Raw genomic sequence first — 13,979 nt, forward strand, 5'->3', positions numbered from 1 at the left:
CTAGCATGCCAAGAAACCTTTCTTTAATGTACTCCCCAGTGTGGGATCCTTGAATCACTTTTGTATTAAACACCAAATGCCTTCTTGTCCATCCGCTGTCAATGAAGTGGCATGTAAGACTAGTGATTCTGTTTGTCCTGACCAGCAGTCAGTCGTGAATGAGAGCGAGTTGCCAGCATTCTCTGGTTTCAGCATAGCCTTTACCTTCTCAAGACCTTTTCGTGAATCTTTCCCAGCATTTCGGTTCACTAATACTTGTCACTCTTCAGTGTGTACCTGGGCTCGACTATGGACATCAACCGCTTAAATCCAGAGTCAGACACCATTGTAAATGACTGGTTATCAGTGACGATCATCTCTGTGATTACTCCAGCAGTTGGGATCTTCCATCCGATTTTAGCCACCTGTTTTTTTGTTCTGAAACATATGTTATTTTTGCCTGGGATAGTGATGTTTCACCTTGTGATTCATTTTGTTTTTCTGTGCTGCATGATATAATTCAACATGATGAACTCTTAGATGGGCCAAAAGATTTGATGTATTTTTGATTTTTGCTGTTATTGATCCCATGCTTACATTCTTTGTGCATGTGTTGCACAGTGTTGCTGCTTTTCCTGGAGATGGAGATGAGAAATAGTCCCAGACCACACTTTTAATTTTTCTATCTGCATCCATCTCCATTGAAATTTGAAAGACACTACTGAAATTGAATATAGGCTTAAAAAAACTGGCTGTCTGGCACCCTGTGGTGATGAGGGGCTGGCACCCTTTGGTAGGTGGCTGGCTGGCACCCTGTGGTGGGTGGCTGGCTGGCACCCTGCGGTGGGTGGCTGGCCCGCACCCTGTGGTGGATGGGTGGCTGGCTGGCACCCTTTGGTGGGTAGCTGGCTGGCACCCTGTGTGGTGAGTGGGTGGCTGCTACAGGCCCAGGGCCTGTGGCTGTCTAGCTGTTACAGGCAGGGCCTGTGGCTGGCTGGCTGGTACAGGCCTGTGGGTGGGAGGGTAGCTGGCTGGCACCGGGTAGCTGTGGGTGGGTGTATGTATGGCAGCTGTGTTAAACACACTGTTTGCACTGTACACTGCACTTTACACTCACTGTCCCGAGACTCCCTGACTCCAGACGAGGCAGCCTAAGAAGGAAGAAGCTCTCCTAGTACGCGGAGGCGCGTGGTGCAACATACGCAATGACGTCACAACAATATCGTCAATATCGGTAACCTCCGGCGCTGATTCCGATATATTGGGGAAAGTGCATATCAACCCTTGATATATTGGCCTTGCTGATAATCGGTCGAATCCCTATCGGGGACATTGACTGGTGACAGTATGTTAAAAAATTTCATTTTTTGTTCAATTTGGTAAACATATATTTTTTTTTTTTAACATACTTTCGTTAGAGTAGTTTACTGTCACCATAATAACTGTGTGCTACTCTCGGGGGTGATCAGGGATTTTTTTTTTTTTTTACACTTTGATTGCTGTTACAATGATGATGTTTGTAACAGCAATCTTTCATACTGTTATGAAAGGGTGACATTTCCGGGATCCACAATCTGCTGTGTCCCTAACCCGGAACAGGCTGGATCACGTACATGTACGTTATTCAGCCTGCCTGTGCCACTTGCCCGCAATAAAAGTACTATTGGCGGTCAGCAAGTGGTTAAGGAAATATCTTCTATTTTTAAACTCTAAATTTAAACAAAAAGCAGGTTTAACCACTTTACCACCGGAGGATTTTCCTGCTCTACGTCCAGGCCACTTTTTGCAACTTGGCACTGCGTGAATTTAACTGACAATTGTGCGGTCATGCAACCCTGTACCCAAACTAAATTTACGTCCTTTTTTCCCACAAACAGAGCTTCCTTTTGGTGGTATTTGATCACCTCTGCACTTTTCACTTTTTGCGATATTAATAAAAAATAGCAAATATTTTGCGAAAAAATTTACATTTTCTACTTTGACAGTTAAAAAATATCAAATATATTCAATTTTTGTCATATATTTAGGCCAAAATGTATTTAGCTACATGTCTTTGACAAAAAAATCCTCAATGAGCGTATTTTTAACTGCTTTAAGACCGGAAAATTTTACCCCATTCCTGACCAGGCTATAATTTGCGATTCGGCACTGCGTTTCTTTAACGGACAATTGCGCGGTCATGCGACGCTGTACTCAAATTAAATTTATGTCCTTTTTTTCCCCACCAATAGAGCTTTCTTTAGGTGGTATTTGATCACCTGTGCGATTTTTTAATTTTTGAAAAAAAGAGCGACACTTTTGAAAAAAAAAAATATATTTTTTACATTCTGATATATATTACATTCCTCAAAAAAATTTAAAAATCAAAATTTTTTTAACATTTTAGGCCAATTTGTTTTCTGCTACACATTTGTGGTAAAAAAAATCACAATAAGCGTATTTTGATTGGTTTGTTCAAAGTTATCGCGTTTACTAACTAAGGGAAAGATTTGTCTTATTTTTCTTTGTTTATTTTTTTACTAGTAATGGCGGCGATCTGTGATTTTTTTTTTTTTGCGGGACTGCGACATTGCGGCGGACAGATCGGACCCCTAATTTACATTTTTGACACTTTTGGGGGTACTAGTGACATTACTATAGTAATCAGTGCTTTAAATATGCACTGTTACTGTAATAATGACACTGGCAGGGAAGGGGTTAACTTTATTGGTGATCAAGGGGTTAAATGTATGCCTCATGCTTACTGACGTGTGTGGGGGGAGGGGATTGTGTGACACAGACACAGATCGCAGGTTCAGCTATGCTGAATCCTGTAATCTGTGACTGTCTGTCACATAGGAGATCCGCCCACTTTGTTTACACAAGTGGGCAGATTTCCACACTCCATCCCAAATGATCGGGGAAGAGCGGTGGTGATCACTGCCTCTCCTCCCCTGGCCCGACTCCTGCTGTGTCTGAATACAGCGGGAGTAAGTCTCTGAGAGGGGGCGTTGTCCAGCGACGTAGGTCTATGTCGCTGGATGATAACGAGCCACTTTGCCGCAGTACCAGCTCAGTGAGCGGTCGGCAAGTGGTTAACATGTACGGGGGGGTTGGGGGGAATTACTGTATTTGATCTCCTGCAGATTTTGTATGTTTTCCCACTTACAAAGAAATGAAGGGTCTCATTTTTTATCATAGGTGTATTTTAAATGATAGACAAAATATAAACCAAAATTTCAGAAAAAACACAATACAAATGTTATAAATTGAGTTGCAGTTCAGTGAGTAAAATAAGTATTTGATCCCCCAAGCAAAACATGACTTAGTACTTGGTGGAGAAACCTTTGTTGGCAAGCACAGAGGTAAAACGTTTCTTGTAGTTGGTGACCAGATTTGGAAACATTTTGGGAGGTATTTTGGTCCACTCTTCTTTACAGATCTGTCGCAGGGTGTCGAAGTTGGCTGTGTTGTCTTGTCGTTCCCCTTATCTGGTGGTCCACAGAGACAAAGGAGTACTTCGTCCCTGTCAGCCATTCCTTCCTAAGACCATTTCTGGTTTCCATTTAAATAAAAACATTGTGTTGCCTTCCTTACATTTCTTGGATGTGGTTCGGGCAATCAGGGTGTATCTGGCGGTGACTGAGTTGTTTAGGAAATCAGACTCAGTATTTGTCCTTACGGATGGACCTCGTAAAGTGTTGGCTGTGTCTGCTGTGACCATTTCCAGATGGATCAGGCAGACAGTGGTGCAGGCTATTTCTATTAAGGGTCAGGATCCTCCTTTCCCTGTTAAGGCACATTCTACTAGGGTGCTTATTGCTTCTTGGGCCTTTCGTAATCAGACATCCGTTGTGCAGGTTTGCAAGGCAGCCACCTGGTCGTCTGTGCACACTTTCACAACATTTTATAAAGTGGATGTGTTGGCTTCTCCAGATGCTGCCTTTGGCTGCAAGGTATTGCAGGCTGCTGTTTGAGAGGACTAGTCCTCTTTGAGGGTGAGCTAGGTTTAGCCTTTTGGGGAGTTTTTTTCTGCTGTGTTTTTCCTACTCCTCATGTTGGACACTGCTTTGGAACATCCCAATGGTCAAGAAGATCTGGAACTGTGTCCGTCAATGAACGAAAGAGAAAATTGGATTTTTGTCTTACCGTAAAATCCTTTTCTCTGATGTTCATTGACGAACACAGCACTCACCTCTCTGTTAAGTTGGGTTATATATTCTTCTGACAGTGCTTGCAACAAAAGAGTGTCTATAGCAGGAAGTCGGAGTATACCCCCTGGGACTGCCTCATAGGCGTGGTAAAGTTTTTTTTTTTTGCCTAGTGTCCTACTCCTATAGGGGGCAGCATAGCTTAATATTCAAGGAGATCTGGAGCTGTGTGCGTCAATGAACATCAGAGAAAAGGATTTTACGGTAAGACAAAAATCCAATTCTATCTCTTTTAAACACAGCCTTCGGGTGAGCTGCGGTGCTGAAATCTGCAATATATCTGCATTTTCCCATCCTGCACAGCAGCTTATCCTCAGCTCCATTTCCGTTTGCATTTCTATGTGTAGAAATAGGTGAAATGTCACACTGTGATAGTTCAATAAAGTTAAAAAAGGTAAACAGTGCTCTGTGCTTTAAAGCACAAGGCACTGCTGGCCAGAACTGACACTTCCAGCACGATAAAACACTGTTTCTCTATCATCCATTGACAGATGCAGCTCTCATACTTCTTAGACCATTGGGTTATGCTGCCCCCTGCAGGAGTAGTACTAGGCACGAAAAAAAGCAATTCTCCACACCCGCAGGGCTGTCCTTATAGGCATAACCACTAGGGATGCACCGAATGTTCGGCAACCGAACATTATTCGGCCGAAAATAGCAAAAAAAGCACTTTCGGTGTTCGGCCGAATAAGTAAAAAGGCCGAATAAATTTGTGCCGAACAATGACGTTTTTAATGACGCGGATGGTGGGTCGGTAAGCCCAGATTGCGGGTCCCCGACTGGCGACCCGCCATCCCCGAGCATCATAGCCGGAGGCACTACAGGAAGCTTCCTGTATACCCGCTTAGCGCCGGGGTCTGTCACAGGCGGAGTGATACCAAATGTACTCCGCCTCCGTCTGTGACAGGGCACAGGAGCCATACAGCAAACATCGACTCTGCAGATGGGAGGGAGGGAGGTAAGGAGAGACATGAGAGGACAGAGACACGTGAGGACAAGAGAGAGAGACACGAGAGGACAAGAGAGAGATTGAGAGGACAAGAGAGAGAGAGGACGAGAGAGAGAGAGACATGAGAGGACAAGAGAGAGAGAGAGAGACATGAGAGGACAAGAGAGAGAGAGAGAGACATGAGAGGACAAGAGAGAGAGAGAGGACAAGAGAGAGAGAGAGGGAGACATGAGAGGACAAGAGAGAGAGAGAGAGAGACATGAGAGGACGAGAGAGAGAGTGAGAGGACGAGAGAGAGAGTGAGAGGACGAGAGAGAGAGTGAGAGGACAAGAGAGAGAGAGAGAGGACAAGAGAGAGAGAGAGAGAGAGTGAGAGGACAAGAGAGAGAGAGAGAGAGAGTGAGAGGACAAGAGAGAGAGAGAGAGACATGAGAGGACAAGAGAGAGAGAGACACATGAGAGGACAAGAGTGAGAGGACAAGGGAGAGAGAGTGAGAGGACAAGAGAGAGAGAGTGAGAGGACAAGAGAGAGAGACACAAGAGGACAAGAGAGAGAGACACGAGAGGACAAGAGAGAGAGACACGAGAGGACAAGAGAGAGAGACACGAGAGGACAAGAGAGAGAGACACGAGAGGACAAGAGAGAGAGACACGAGAGGACAAGAGAGAGAGTGAGAGGACAAGAGAGAGCGAGGACAAGAGAGAAAGAGACATGAGAGGACAAGAGAGAGAGTGAGAGGACAAGAGAGAGAGAGTGAGAGGACAAGAGAGAGAGAGAGAGAGACATGAGAGGACAAGAGAGAGAGACATGAGAGGACAAGAGAGAGAGAGGACAAGAGAGAGAGAGAGAGGACAAGAGAGAGAGAGAGGACAAGAGAGAGAGAGAGGACAAGAGAGAGAGAGTGAGAGGACAAGAGAGAGAGAGACATGAGAGGACAAGAGAGAGAGAGAGAGAGACATGAGAGGACAAGAGAGAGAGAGAGAGACATGAGAGGACAAGAGAGAGAGAGACATGAGGACAAGAGAGAGAGAGAGAGAGAGATGAGAGGACAAGAGAGAGAGAGAGACATGAGAGGACAAGAGAGAGAAAGAGAGACATGAGAGGACAAGAGAGAGAGAGAGACATGAGAGGACAAGAGAGAGAGAGACATGAGAGGACAAGAGAGAGAGTGAAAGGACGAGAGAGAAAAATGCGAAACACTGCGTTCGGTATTCGGCCTTTGGCCTTCGGCCAAGCATTTCATTATTATTCGGCTTCGGCTTCGGCCAAGAATTTCATTTCGGTGCATCCCTAATAACCACACACTCCCTGCTCCAGCAAAACAGTTTGTTTCTGCCTAGTGAAGGAGTAGGACCTAGGTTTCCTGCTGGGACTTCGGTCTCAGTTTTTTTTATTCTTTTAAGAATATTTTGTTTTATTTTTCTTTACTCACTTTGCTAGTTAGTGTTCAGGGGGATCCTCCTGCTGATCTACAAGCAATGCCGGCTGAGGTTTCGCACTGGATAATCTAGATCCTGAAGTTCTCCCAGCCTGGCCTATGGGCGTGAGCAGGTTATAGTCCCACACTAGACCTCGCTACAATGGTTGGGGACAAGCCTGCAAGTTGATGTCTCCCTGGGAGGCATCGACCTGGAACGCCTTGAGTTGCAGAGTACCCCTTGGCTGGCAGCACCCCCACTCAGGGTGGGAGGTGCTCTGTCCGGAGCGGAACCCACCTGGTCCATGGTATAATAAGTAAACTGAGCCCCCCATGTCCCTTGTGGCCTCTGGGGGGGGGGTGTTGGCTCACTTCTGGGGATAATAGGACCCCGTTTTCCAAAAAGATCCCCTTGGCCTATCACGATTCCGGCCCTGCCCTCCCTGCTGCTGCATGAGGGCGCTATATTCGGCACCTTGCGCCCGGGGGGTGGGGGTATACAGCGGTACCTTATCCTGTGGGGTCTTTTTAGGTAGATCCCTGCTGTGGCTTTGTATCTGGGTCCTGACCGCATGGCAGCGTTCGACCGCCATCTTAGGTGTGGGCATCGGCTCCCTTTGTGTGAGGTGATGTGGCCATTTTCCCTGGGCTTCCCATACAGTTGTATTGGCACCATTTTGTTGTAGCCTAATGCTACACAGGCAGTTCAGCTTCTTGTGGATTGATGTCACTTACTGTGACATCGCTTCCTGTGCTCAGTTCTCCATGCTGCAGATGTTGCTGGTTCCTCTGTGAGGTGGTACAGTATTGGGGGTCATTTATGGGCATTCCCTGTGCACTCTGCTACCTGCCACTATTTAAAGGATAACTCGGAGTACAGCGCGATCAGGCGGTGCGGACCACGATCGCGAATTTAAAGGGACAGTGCATGTTTTTTTGTAACATTGCAAAATGGAGTCCCATGCGGTAAATTCTCCATGAGATCCCCCCCAGTGTGACTGCCAGTACGTCCGGCTCGCAGTCCATAGTGTCTCCTTCTGCAGCATTGGAAAGTCTGGCATCAAAGGATGATCTTATCATGAAACAAGTTGCTAGCCACAAATGGCCGCTGCCTTCTATGTCTTCTGACTCAGAGACTGATATGGTCGCCAGGGTCAACCCCCCCTGAGGGATCCCTGTCCTCACAGGCAAAGAGGACCTGTCCTCAGCCGCTGCGCGGGAACTCACTATGGTGGAAGCACTGATTTGTTCAGTGAAGGAAACTTTACAGTTGACTGATGAGCCCACACAGTCAGGAACGTGGGTGTTTTTTTTGGCTCCCGCAAAGCCCATAAATTGGGTCAAGTGTTTCCTTGTCCTGAGGACTTTTACAATATTGTGAATGAACAATGGCGGCGCATTAAGCACATGCTGGTGGTGCTTTAAACGCCGTTATCCCTTTGCTGACTCGGTCTCAAACTGCTGGACAGTGCCACCCTATTTCCTGTTTTACCAAGTCTACTGTAGTACCCGTGGAAGATTCCCCTGGCCTTCAAGGACCCGGTGGACAGACATGTGGAACCCCCTTCCCGCCACTTCCTTGTTTTGACGGGTTCTGTACTAAAAACGATCTTTGTGTCCGTTCTGGTTTCACAGACGGTAACGGAATGGGTTAAAGTACCTAGGGGTAACTTGAACACTGAGATAGTTCCCCCGACCTTGATCAAACTCAGATGGCCCAGGCCCTGGCCTTTCTGTGTAATGCGTTCTTGGGACACGGCCCCTCTGGTTGCCTGAGTGTCAGTGGTAGGGATTGCCATATGCCACATGGTGTGGCTTAAGGGCTGACCAGGCTTCTAAGATCTCCCCTTTCTGGGTGAGCGATTGTTTGGAGACTCCTTGATGAGTTGATAAAAGGCTTAACGTGGGGTAAGAGTACTCTTCTTCCCAATTTTCCTAAGGCAAGGTGCCCCGTGGTAGGCAGGGGCCCTCTTTCATGGCACATAAGCGTTTTTTAATGCCTCAGGGGCACAAGAGAAAGGTTAACCGTTCAGGGCCTCTGGAGGGAGCAAAAGGGCTTGGTCAGGTAAGCCCAAGACCAGTCAGCCCAGTTCGGTGGACAAATTCTCTTCTGCGTGAAGGGGTGCCCTCACCCATTTCGGGGGTGGGGGGATGTCTGCGTTTCTTTCAGGAACCCTGGATGTCCTTGATCCAGGACAAATGGGTTCACAAACCTATTTGTTCAGGGTACAAGATCGAATTTCGGTTTCGGTCAGCAGACAGATTCTTTCCCTCAAATCTTCATCTGTCTCCAGATCGCTTGAAGAATCTCAGGGAGGCAGTGCAGGACCTCCTTACACAAGGAGGGTTTGTGTCGGTTCCTCCGTAGGAATGATTTTGAGAGTTTTTTTTTTTATTCAAACCTGCTCACGGTGCCAAGGAAAGATGGCAAGATGCGTCCTATTTTGGACCTCAAGTCTCTGAACTGCTTTGTGTGGGTGCAGACGTTTTGAATGGTATCCATTCAGTAGGTAGTAGCGTCTTTAGATCAGGGGGATTTTTTAGCCTCCATCGACATCTAAGATGCGTATCTGCACATCCCTAATTACGGGGGACACCTGAGGTATCTCAGTTTTGTGGTGGCGAAGGAGCACTTTCAACTTGTGGTGTTACCCTTGCTCTCGCCTTCGCTCCCAGAGTCTTCACCAAAGTTTTGGTCCCAGTGTTGGCATTGCTGCGTAAAAGAGGGATTGTGATCCTAGGATCCCTGGACGATCTCCGGTTGAGAGCAAACTCTCATCTGGCCTTGTCGGGCGATTTGTCAATCACGGTTCAGACCCTTCAAGAGTTCGCGTGGACCACCAACTTAAAAAAATATGCACTGACCCCGTCTGGATTAACTGGGACTAACTCTGGACTCTTTTTCCAGGGACAAACTTCAGAAGTTGCAGGGAGAGATCTGGTTGCCGCTGGAAAGCGATCTCTCTTGGCTTCAGTTGCCTGCCCGGAGTCTGGGCAAGTCCTTTCTATCGTTGCAGTGGACGGTGGTCAACACGGATGTCAGCCTGTCAGGATGGGGCGGAGTGCAGGACAACCTCTGTGCCGAGGGAGTCTGGTCGACAGAGGAATCTTCTTTACTGAACCAATGTTTCTGGAACTCAGAGCAACCAAGCTTTGTCTGATCTATTGGACAAATCAGCTGTGTGGTCTTCTGGTTTGGATCCAATCAGACAATGCCATGGCTGGGGCCTACATCAATCCTTATGGGGGCACAAAGAGTGCCCGGGCCGCCCAGGAGGCTTCTTTGTCTGGAGGTATTTCGTCTCCCGTGTGTCCGTTGGGGGACCCCGGAGGTTGAACTGTTTGCGTCTCGGCTAAACAAAAAGGTGCAAAGGTTCGTGGCCAGGGCTCGAGATCCTCTGGCCGACGCCACAGATGCATTGGTAGCTCCTTAGAGCCAGTATCGGCTGATTTATGCCTTCCCTCCGATACAGCTGTAGTCGAGGTTTCTCTGCAGGATGGCGGTGGAAAATGTTCCGGTGATTCTGGTGGCTCCAGACTGGCCTCCTTGGTCTTGGTACGGAAACCTGGTAAAGATGGTCGTCGAGTCTTCCTGGCGGTTACCTCTGAGGGGGGACCTGCTGCCCCAGGGGCGAATCTTCCATCCTGCTTTATGGTTGCTGGCTTTAACGGCATGGCTGTTGAAGGCCAGGTGCTGAGTGATAGAGGTCTCTCTGAGTCTATGATTCCTACCCTGCTGAGGGCTAGAAAAGCGACTTCCAGAAAGATGTATACTTCGTGGTGTGAATCGCAAAAATTTCACCCTTTTTTAGGTGGCTAGGGTCTTGGCTTTCTTGCAGAAAGGAGTTGAGCAACGGTTGGTCTTTGGCACGATCAAGGGCCAAGTATCGGCCTTGGTGATATACTTCCAATGCCCATTGGCTGCTAATACCTTAATTCGCAACTTTGTTCAAGGGGTGCATCAATAGGCTCCTCTGAGAAGATCCCCCTTGCCTCTGTGGGATTTGACTTTGGTTTTGTCTCTTCTTCAAAAGCCTCCTTTTGAGAATATTAGGGACATATCTCTGCCTTTGTTATCTCAGAAGGTTGCCTTTTTGATGCCTATTACTTCTGCTATCAGAGTATCTGAGTTGGCGGCGCTTTCCTGTCATTCGCCTTATTTGGTCATTCACAGAGATAAAGGGTTCTCTGACTTAATCCGTCTTTTTTTTTTTTTTCCCCTAAGTTGGTGTCTGATTTCCATTTAAATGCAGACATTGTTTGCCTTCACTCTGTCCTAAGCCTAAGCATCCTAATGAAATTGCCTTGCACTCTCTGGATGTGGTTCGGGCAATCAGGTTTTACCGGTCGGCCACGGAGTTCTTTAGGAAATCAGGCTCTCTTTTTTTTGTCTTTACTGAGGGATCTCGTAAAGTTTTTGGCTGCGTCTGCTGCGACTATATCCAGATGGATTGGGCAGACGACTGTACAGGCTTATTCATTGAAGGGTCAGGTTCCTCTTTTCCCTGTGACAGTGCATTCTACCAGAGCGCTGAGCGCCTCTTGGGCTTTTCATCATCAGGCCTATGTTAGCCAAGTATGTAAGGCAGCGACTTGGTCGTCTGTGCATACTTTTACAAGGTAGATTTGTTGGCATCTTCTGATGCAGCCTTTGGCTGCAAGGTTTTGTGGGGGGGCTGTTTAAAGAGACTTGTTTTTCTCTTTCAGGGGTTTATATTTGCTTTCTATGGGTAAGCTCCTGTTGTTCCTGGTTGAGCTTTGTTACCCAGTTGGCTATGGTTAACCTTTGGACAAACGTTACCCGTTTTTTTTTTTTTTTTTTTTTTGGTTGCGTTCTTCCCACCCCTCATGCCTACACTGCTTTGGGGCATCCCAATGCTCTAAGAAGTATGAGAGCTGTGTCTGTCAATGGACGATAGAGAAAACTGGATTTTTGTAAGAACTTACTGTAAAATCCTTTTTTCTTGAGTCCATTGACAGACGCAGCAACCGCCCCTCTGATATGGGGATGGTTTGTGTCTTCTTTCACTGCTTGCAACGAAACTGTTTTGCTGGAGCAGGTTGTGTGGGATTATGCCTACAGGGACAGCCCCGTGGGCAGGGTGAATTGCTTTTATTTCTGCCTAGTACTACTCCTGCAGGGGACAGCATAACCCAATGGTCTAAGAAGTTTGAGAGCTGCGCCTGTCAATGGACCCAGGAGAAAAGGATTTTACGGTAAGTTCTTACAAAAATCTAGTTACTACGGTGCAGGTAGTGTGAACGGACCCTTAACCACCTTCCGACCAGCCTCCGCAGATATACTGCAGCAGGCTGGCTTCCACAGGCAAATCGCTGTACATGTACGGCACTCACTCTGGGGAGGCTAGGGGGCAAGCGTGCGCCACTGGCGGCACACTACCGCCCCCGCTCATCAGCCGGGAAGCCAGTGCGTGTGTCAGGCGGCACCGATCTCTCCCGGATGACAGAGAAGGACGGTCGGCTGATGTAAACACAGCCATTCGTCCTTCTCCCTGGGATGATCACAGAGACTATGTGATCCTGCTATATAGGATTGCATGCCTCTATGATCATCTCACAAGCCCAACTCCCTCCACAGTTAGAATCGCTCATTTAACCCCTTGATCACCAACAGTATTAATCCCTTCCCTGCCAATGGCATTATTACAGTAACAGTGCATATTTTTAGCACTGATTACTGTAGCAATGTCACTGGTACCCCCAAAAGTGTCCAAAATGTCAGTTATGGGTCCGATCTGTCCGCCGCAACGTCGCAGTCCTGCAAAAAATTGCAGATCGCCACCATTACTAGTGTAAAAAAAAAAAAAAAACGATAAAAATGACATCATAAAAAGGTGCGTATAAGAGCTTATGTGGGCCATAAGCACTAGCAGCGCTAAAACACAGCCTCTATCGAGGTACGGGTATATGGCACAATATAAAACAATGTGAATAAATCCAAAATGGTGGATGTTATAAAGCCAAAAGTTCACAAGTCCATGATACTCTCAGGGTAAAGTCACATGAAAGACTGGGTGCATAGGAAACTTGATGTGTAGTGAAAAAACAAGACTTCTTTGCTGGTCACTCTACAACCACCAAATCCTTCACTTCACCACTGTGCTCCCCCTCTTGAGAGTGAACACGTACCCTTAAACGCTAGGGTGTAGCGCTTTGTTCAACAGGTGATCCTCCACTCCCGGATGGCGATCCCCTTAGGATTCCACTCCAACTTGTAGAGATATGAACAGCACCTCCCCCTCTCCTCTCACATAAAAGGGGAACAATAGGGACCCATAGCGTAATATGTACACACAAGGCTTTATTGAAAATGTTCAAATCACACTCACATGGAATCGGATGTAGTTAAGCAAAAAACCATATCCAAGGGATAAGACCCGGTCCACCCGCTGCTAACGTTGTCCCCACTGAGCCGCACGGTACGGGTGATCCAGCCATCTGATCGCGATGTTGCCCGGATTCAATTGGCGTTATAGCTGGGGATCCTCTGGGATGTCCTTGGTATAGACCGAATGGCCGTGTGCTCACGCTCTGACGCATTTCGTCGGCACTGGACTTCTACTGAGGGCGTGAGCACGCGGCATCATCACCTCCTCTTTATACCCTTTTGGGAGGGGGGGTGGTGTTAGAAACTAGGCGGGGTCATCACTAGCGTGGGCGGCCGGAAACTAATCCGCCGCTGATCAGCGTATCACTTGCGTTGGCGGCCGGAAGCTACTCCGCCGCTAGTCTCTATGTCCGCTCAGCCGGACATTGGAGATACCGGAAATGACGTCGCAACTCCGCTGTTCTCTGCGTCCGCCTATCCGGACATCAGAGAAACCGGAAATGGCGTCACGCGTCCCGCCTTGACATTGAGGCCGGAAGCAGGAAGTGGAGCTCGCAGCCACCATCGTCCTCGAAGCCGGAAACAGGAAGTGGAGCTCGCAGCCACCCCGTCCGACCCCACACACAAACCGGAACAACGTCACACCCCACATGGGTACAATGCGAATACCTAAAAAAATTAGGCCACATCCTAGTCCCGCCTCTGCCGCAACCCAAACTCTCGATAAGGCCGGCTTCATGACCGTCCCTGCGGCCAGTGGGGACATCGCATGTACACATATATTCCCTCATTGGATTCCCACCATTAGATACCATTAACACATGCTTAAAGATGCACAAATCAGATCTTCCATAACAGATATGAAACTAAAAGAATGGTTACAATCACTGATTCCCACCAAAAACTTGCTATTACCCACTGCTATTACCCGCAAAGCCTTATAACGTGGGTGTATATATAGATCAGTGTAGGGATAATATACAGATTGAACTGGTCCTAAATTTCCCTTTGTTATTTCTCTGAATAGTTTCATAAAAACTGATCTATGCATAAAACGATATTAAATACTATACCCCATATACTGGGGATATCGC

The 13,979-nt window shown here is 47.4% G+C and overlaps 1 protein-coding gene across 2 annotated transcripts in view; it reads left to right on the forward strand.

The window, feature by feature from the left end:
• The window catches only part of FANCC (FA complementation group C), a 484,570-nt gene that overhangs the window by 11,201 nt on the left and 459,390 nt on the right, over positions 1-13,979 (forward strand). The gene's annotated exons all lie outside the window — the stretch shown is intronic.

This window comes from Pelophylax lessonae (assembly GCF_965119305.1).
Source record: "Pelophylax lessonae genome assembly, chromosome: 1".
NCBI classification, from domain to species: Eukaryota; Metazoa; Chordata; class Amphibia; order Anura; family Ranidae; genus Pelophylax; species Pelophylax lessonae.